Source organism: Sitophilus oryzae, unplaced genomic scaffold (assembly GCF_002938485.1).
Source record: "Sitophilus oryzae breed Bouriz unplaced genomic scaffold, Soryzae_2.0 scaffold_1743_pilon_pilon, whole genome shotgun sequence".
Classification (NCBI taxonomy): Eukaryota; Metazoa; Arthropoda; class Insecta; order Coleoptera; family Curculionidae; genus Sitophilus; species Sitophilus oryzae.
In genome coordinates this window covers 1,133,259-1,140,697 of record NW_022146439.1, presented here as the reverse complement: position 1 = coordinate 1,140,697, position 7,439 = coordinate 1,133,259, and the positions used below count along the sequence as shown (strand labels likewise).

Here is a 7,439-nt window from a genome sequence, read left to right as displayed (position 1 = left end):
TACATTATATTATTGCTTAATTTTAAAATCTAATATTTAATAATAATAAATAATATTTAATATTAATATAATATTTCATATGGCATTTGCCACAATAAATTTTTATCAATAATGTCATCCCAAGCCACCCAATGATTTTTCTCTCGTATTGTACCGTTGAAAGAGCCCTATCAAATAAAACTGCGTGTATCTGCGACACCATTAAAAATGTTGAAATACTTTAAATGCAAAGAATGTTCATTTTTTAATTCTCTATCTAATAAAAAATAATATACAGGGTGTTCCATTTAAAAAAGCAAATACAAATTATTTTATATTTTAAAATGTTTGGCGTAGAATATATAAACACCTTGTATGATTTAAGAACACGAAATTTATAGCAAGGTAAGTATAGACTATCTAAAAGTAAACTCCTAATATAGTTTTGATTTCAGGTCAGTTCTTGAATTTGTATAATTTTTTTAAGGAAGGTTGAAAAATATATATTTTTTACTTATTAATATCTCTGAAACTATCGAAATATACTTACTCATATCTTAAGGTTATGTAAAGCGATCTAAAAGGAAACCAAAAATGCAATAATATACAGGCTATTCCATTTAAACAAAATTATCCCAATCCACTAACTTTTTTGAGCCACCCTATAGAAGTTGAAATATTCTCCTCAAATACATCCTCGTACATACTTTAGGTCTGCACTCTCCAAAATTCTGCAAAAGTCTGCACACTATCCTAGCACAAAATTCCTAAGTTTTTTATTCTAGGAGCTACATGTCCCCGACGCACTATTGCCGAGCCTGTATACAATAATTAACAGAAAATAAAGATTTCTCCATACCTAGAATACTTAGCTCTGAAGACATACAATAAAAATATATTAGGTATATGAAGAATAAAAAATGCACTAAATTATACCATGTGATCGAGAGAAAAAATGGCCTCCAGTTGGCTTTAAAATGACGATCGCTGACATTCATCATATAATTTTACTACAGAATTTTACATACAAAAAGACAGTGATCTTTATTTTCAAGCTATCTCTGTCACCGTTTATTTGATATCCGGTTAATTTTGACATTAACAGGTTAATGTTTGGGTTTGGTTTTGTTTTTGGTTGTTTTTGTTTGTGTTATTCTCGAGATTAACCAGGTAATGTCGACATTAACCGGGTATTGGACCTTAACCGCAACATATACAATACAATATGATCGAAAAAAGAACTGCGTCAGCGATGGCTATGAAATGAAGATCGTTGTAATTTTATATCTAAAGTTATATGTGGACTGTCATCGATCGTCATTTCCTCGATCATACGGTATTGGTGATGGCGAACCTATGATACGCGTAAAATGATACCTATAAAAACTTCATAATTCAAATATTTGTCTTTCATAACAGCCAGAATTGGTTATTAATAATAATATTATATACAGGGTGTCCCACTTAAGATGGATACAAGCCAATATCTTGATTGTTTGTTGAGCGATCTTTTTCATTTTTGGCAGGAGGCTGTATGGCTATAAGACGTACATTTTGCCCAGGGTAAGAAATGCGATACCTCATAGACGTACATTTTAATGGGGTTTGGTTTGGTTTGGTTTTATATTTTTCGAGTCAAGAGTAAACTACCCTTAGGACAGTATTTATTTCAAATCTGATAAATTATATTGAATCCTCCTTACCTAAGATACTTAAGTTCTAATTTTGATAATTGGTTATAATTGGTTATTGATAATAAACCAGTTGTTTATCCAGTGGCGTCGTAAGTACTTAAAAAAATAATAATAAAAATAAAAATGTCTTATTTTAATGACACACCCTGTATCAATATTTATCAAAATTAGAACTTAAGTATCTTAGGTAAGGAGGATTCAATATAATTTATCAGATTTGAAATAAATACTGTCCTAAGGGTAGTTTACTCTTGACTCGAAAAATATCAAACCCCATTAAAACGTACGTCTATGAGGTATCGCATTTCTTACCCTGGGCAAAATGTACGTCTTATAGCCATACAACCTCCTGCCAAAAATGAAAAAAATCGCTCAACAAACAATCAAGATATTTGCTTGTATCCATCTTAAGTGGGACACCCTATATACAGGGTGATTCACGGCCATGGCACGTTAGACGTTTATTGAGAACCAGTGATAGGATTTTTTTGAAAATTTAGATTTTATAATAAAGGCACCTGCTCCATCTGTCTAAATATACAGGGTGTTTCAAAACAAATGCGAAAAACTTCAGGGAGTGATTCCTTGTTCAAAATAAAGGGTAGTTTGCTTTATAAACGTTGGGTCAAAAGTCAACCATTAGGGAGATATCGCGGTACAAAGATGGCGGAAAAATAATGTTTTTATTTTTTATCTTGAAAACGAAAAGAGATAGACTAATGAAATTTTACGGAAGCATTACTGTTATGAAAACACACTTTCTGGTAATTTTTTCACTTTTTTAAAACGAGTGGAAGGGGTTGAAATAAACTACCCCTATCATTCTTGTTAATGAAATTTAAAGAAAAATCTTACCAAACACATGCAAAAAAAATAATTTTAATAGTTTAGTTTATTTAGAAACTTTTTTATCTCTTGTGTTTTTTTGATAAAACTCACCGATTGGAAATTAAAAAATAAAATGTAAAGCATTACATGTCAGGACAAAAAACATTTTTAGATATAGAATCTAGTGGGCAGCTGTAATTTTTTTAGGAAAAAATCTAGTCGGCCGCTGTCACTTTTTAGGATGTTTCTAATATTGTTTTATTTGACCATTACCCTACTGCAATACGTTATTATCTAGATTATTATTATTATCATTATTATCACTAGATTCTTAATCTAAAAATATTTTTAGTCCTGACATGTAATGCTTTACATTTTATTTTTTAATTTCAAATCGGTTTTTATAAAAAAAATACAGGAGTTTTATAAAAAAAATACAAGAGATAAAAAAGTTTCTAAACAAACTAAACTATCCAAATTAATTTTTTTGCATGTGTTTCATAAGATTTTTCTTTAAATTTCGTTAACAAGAATGATAGGGGTAGTTTATTTCAACCCCTTCCACTCATTTTAAAAAAGTGAAAAAATTACCAGAAAGTGTGTTTTCATAACAGTAATGCTTCCATAAAATTTCATTAGTCTATCTCTTTTCGTTTTAGATAAACAAGATAAAAAATAAGAACATTATTTTTCCGCCATCTTTGTACCGCGATATCTCCCTAATGGTTGACTTTTGACCCAACGTTTATGAAGCAAACTACCCTTTATTTTGAACAAGGAATCACCCCCTGAAGTTTTTCGCATTTGTTTTGAAACACCCTGTTTATATATTTTAAACATTTCAACAATACCTTTTCAACATTAATCATCTTTATCTATGGTCTAAGAAGCAGAGCTGCAAGCTCACAGAAAACTTAATTAAATCGTTTTAATGACTTAAGTCATTTGATTTTAAGTTGTGTTTTAAGTCATTTTTTGAAAGCTGACTTAGACTAATAGAAGATTATTTTCCTTTATATATGCTTAAAACTTAAAATTTAAGTCTTTTTGAAAATGATTTGTGATTTAAATCTTTATTCCGAAATAGAAAAATATTTAAGTCTTTTTATAAAAGACTTAAGTCAGATCTTTATGATAAATTTTTAACAGCAGCATTTCTTTTTAAACTGTTAAGAGGCAGCCAAGCACCAGAATAAAAAACAATGCTCAATACCATTATAGTTATTCGGAATCGGTTTTGATTATTTCTCGTGTTACGCGTGCGTAGTGAGTCTGTTGCCTTTCAAGTGAATCCCCGACTCCGTTATGTAGCCCGAAAGACAAACTAAAAAAAATTAATCTCGAATATATTCAAGAGTACCTTAGCTTATGCCATCCAGCTCTTAGCTTATGACATCGATATGTTACGGTTAAGGTCCGATGTCCGGTTAATGGCGACATTACCCGGTTAATCTCGATAATAACACACAACAAATCACCCAAAAACATAACCTAACCCAAACATTAACGTGTTAATGTCGATATTAACCGGACATTGGACTTTAACCCTAACAGATATATTACATAGTGATCAAAACACATCACCACTTTTTAAAAGACATATATTCGATGACATCTATCCTGTAATGAATACATATAAAGTACTACAGAATCGATTAAATTTTATTAAAAAAAAACATATTTTTGTGTTTGTAGTTGTTCTGAAAATTAACTGTTTTATTTTATGTGGTTTTACTCCCATCTGTATCTACAATAAATTAAATATGATACTTAGTGAGAAAATCGCCTAATTGGTAATAAAAGAACATTTAAAAAAAGGCACTTAAAATGAATTCTGGTTGTCTTGATTTGAGGGTAATTATACTGATTTAATCATTTTACTGACTTAACTTGCAGATCATCATGATTTATGTAAAAAAAACTTGATTGATTTAAGTCTTTACAAAAATGACTTGACATGAAATAAGATGATTTAAGTCAAAGACTTAAGACAAATCATTTGAACTTTATGTTGAATTTAACTTAAGACTTAAATCATTTTGATTTCAGAAATAACTTAAGACTTTTTAAAACTGACTTGTTGCAGCTCTGCTAACAAGATGTTTTATTTCAGAGGTAATTAGGCCGTCAACCAGTAAAACACATGATTCACTACCCCTTACTTTAACCGGAAATTTTCGTTGGGGCAGTGTATAAACTACGCACCGACGCCGACGACGCCTGCGCCATCGACCGGTGCCGCATTGCCCCGAACGGCGTCGCGGCGTCTCCTCTCTATTTTTTTCTTCGCGTTGGCAGTCCGTGAAACCGTCGCTCTTCCCCTCCAGTACCCGTTAGTACGTCAGCGGAAAACAGGGCACGTTCCGGGAAGAGTTATGTAAAATCGGGGATACGGTGGTGATTTTTCTTACGACGCACCGGTTCCGATACCACTGACCCAGTTCAAAATGGATGTGTTTTGGGTCGCCGTTTTGTGGATTCAAGTAAGCGAATTTAAATTCGTAATTTTAGAGAATGTTTACTATAAAAATATTTCAAAAACATTGGTTTAAAAGTTAGTTTTCTTGAAAAGACTTCTGGATTTTCCATTAGAAAAAATCTGCAAAATAAAACAATTATTTTTTGTAAACATCACTGCAAAAAATAACGTTTTTATATATAACACAGAAGTCTTTTCAAGAAATAAAGTCACTACAAAAGTATAAAATTTATGCTTTCGTTAAAAAATGAATAAGTTGATAGAAAAGGCAATTAAAACTACTAGGAATTAAGAATACCCACTTTTACTATTTTAATTATTTTCGCACTTTTAAGAAGGATCAAAATGATAGGTACCTATACAGGGTCTGGCAATAGTGCGTCGGGCATCTGTAGCCCCTAGAATAAAAAAACTTTATATATTTGTTTAAGTGTAAACTTAAAGTACATAGGATACATACGAGGATGTATTTCAAGAAAATATTTTAACTTCTATAGGATGGCTCAAAAAAGTATGAGTGGATTGGGATGATTTTTTTTAAATAGAACCCCCTGTATATTTTTTGCATTTTTAGCTGCCGTTTCGATAATTTCAGAGATATTAATAAATAAATAAAAAAATATATATTTTTTAGCCTTTCTTAAAAAAAATATTAAAAATACAAGGACTGTCCTGAAATCCAAACTATATTATATATTTACTTTAGATGGTCTGTACTTACTTTGGTGTAAATATGGTAACCCTAAATCACACAGGATGTTCAAAATTCTACGTCAAACTTTCTAAAATATAAAATAATTTTTATTCTTTTTTTTTAAATGGAACACCCTGTATATTATTTTTTCAATAGACGGAGAATTAAAAAGTGAAGATTCTTTGTATTTAGAGTATTTCAAAATTTTTAACGGTTTCGCAGATATTCGCGGTTTTATATTTCATATGGCATTCTCCATAGTGAATTTTTATCAAAGCCACCCAATGATTTTTCTCTGGTATTTTACCGTTGAAAAAGCCATATGAAATAATACTGCGTGTATCTGCGAAACCATTAAAAATTTGGAAATACTTTAAATACAAAAACTCTTCATTTTTTTTAATTCACCATCTACTAAAAGAATAATATACAGGGTGTTCCATTTAAAATAACGAAGAAAAGTAATTTTATATTTTAGAAAATTTGGGGCGTAGAATTAATAACCCAACCTGTATGACTTACGATTACCATATTTATAGCGAAGTAAGTATGTATAGACCATCTAAAGTAAATACCTAATATAGTTTTGATTTCGAGACATTTCTTGTATTTTTAATATTTTTTTTAAAAAGCTGAAAAATATATTTTTTATTTAGTTATTAATATCTCTCACATATCGAAACATATTTACTCATATCTTAGAATTATGTAAAGCGATCTGGAAGGAAGCCAAAAATGCAATAATATACAGGGTGTTCCATTTAACAAAATTATGCCGATCCACTGACACTTTTTTGAGCCACCCTATAGAAGTTAAAGTATTTTCCTGAAATATATCCTCGTACGTACTTTAGATTTGCATCAAGTTTTTTTTTATTCTAGGAGCTATATTCTATGCCCAACGCACTTTTGCCGGACCCTGTATATTTATTTCAATAGTATTGTTTGTTTATTGATGATTTTTAACTCTGATATTTTTTAGCATAATTCTTATTAATTATAATAACCATTATTAGAATTTTACTTATTCGAAAACAATATATATGTTACGGTTAAAGTCCGATGTCCGGTTAATGTCGACATTAACACGTTAGTGTTTGGGTTAGGTTATGTTTTTGGTTGTTTTGTTGTGTGTTATTCTCGAGATTAACCGGGTAATGTCGACATTAACAGGACATGGGACCTTAACCGTAACATGTACACTAATACAGACACAAGAAGGGCCTGTAGGCAGTTTTTAAAATTCTTTAAATAATTGATATTCAGGACTTTCTATTATATAAGTTATACAAGGTCAGAATTGAATAAATAAAAAAAATATAAAAAAATTAGCGCACCCTAAAAGTTAAATTACTGATAAAATATTAATACTTAGTAGTAGAAAGGTAAACTTGGTAGAAAGGGCAATTAAAACTATTACTACTAGTACTACTGCCATTACTTGCTGACGAGTATTTGACACGCATCAGACGATGGTTACGCAAGGCGTTCTCTTTCTTGAGCTTTTCTGTGACTGAAAAGCCCGATACGTGATGTTATCTCTCTTCCGCACACCGGATATTCAAAAATCTCATTGCTTTGTTGCCTCTTTACTTTTTGGTTGTCGCTGGTCACTGAGTTTACAATCATTCTTCTCCATTGCATTCTATTGTGTTCTGCTTCATCCATGTTTATCCCCTTTAAGTTTTTGTGGAAAATATCCTTGTACCTTTTGACGGTTTCCTCTTACCGCCTACAAGCTCACTGTAAAGAAGGTATTTCGGTA

At 30.7% G+C, this 7,439-nt stretch overlaps 1 protein-coding gene across 1 annotated transcript in view; it reads left to right on the top strand.

Annotated features, from left to right (window-relative positions):
* Positions 1–4,853: 4,853 nt before the first annotated feature.
* LOC115881848 (probable E3 ubiquitin-protein ligase RNF144A) overlaps positions 4,854–7,439 on the top strand; it is a 145,650-nt gene continuing 143,064 nt past the window's right edge. The window contains exon 1 of the mRNA XM_030899544.1: positions 4,854–4,984. The gene's annotated coding sequence lies outside the window, so the exon portion shown is untranslated. The remainder of the gene's footprint in view (positions 4,985–7,439) is intronic.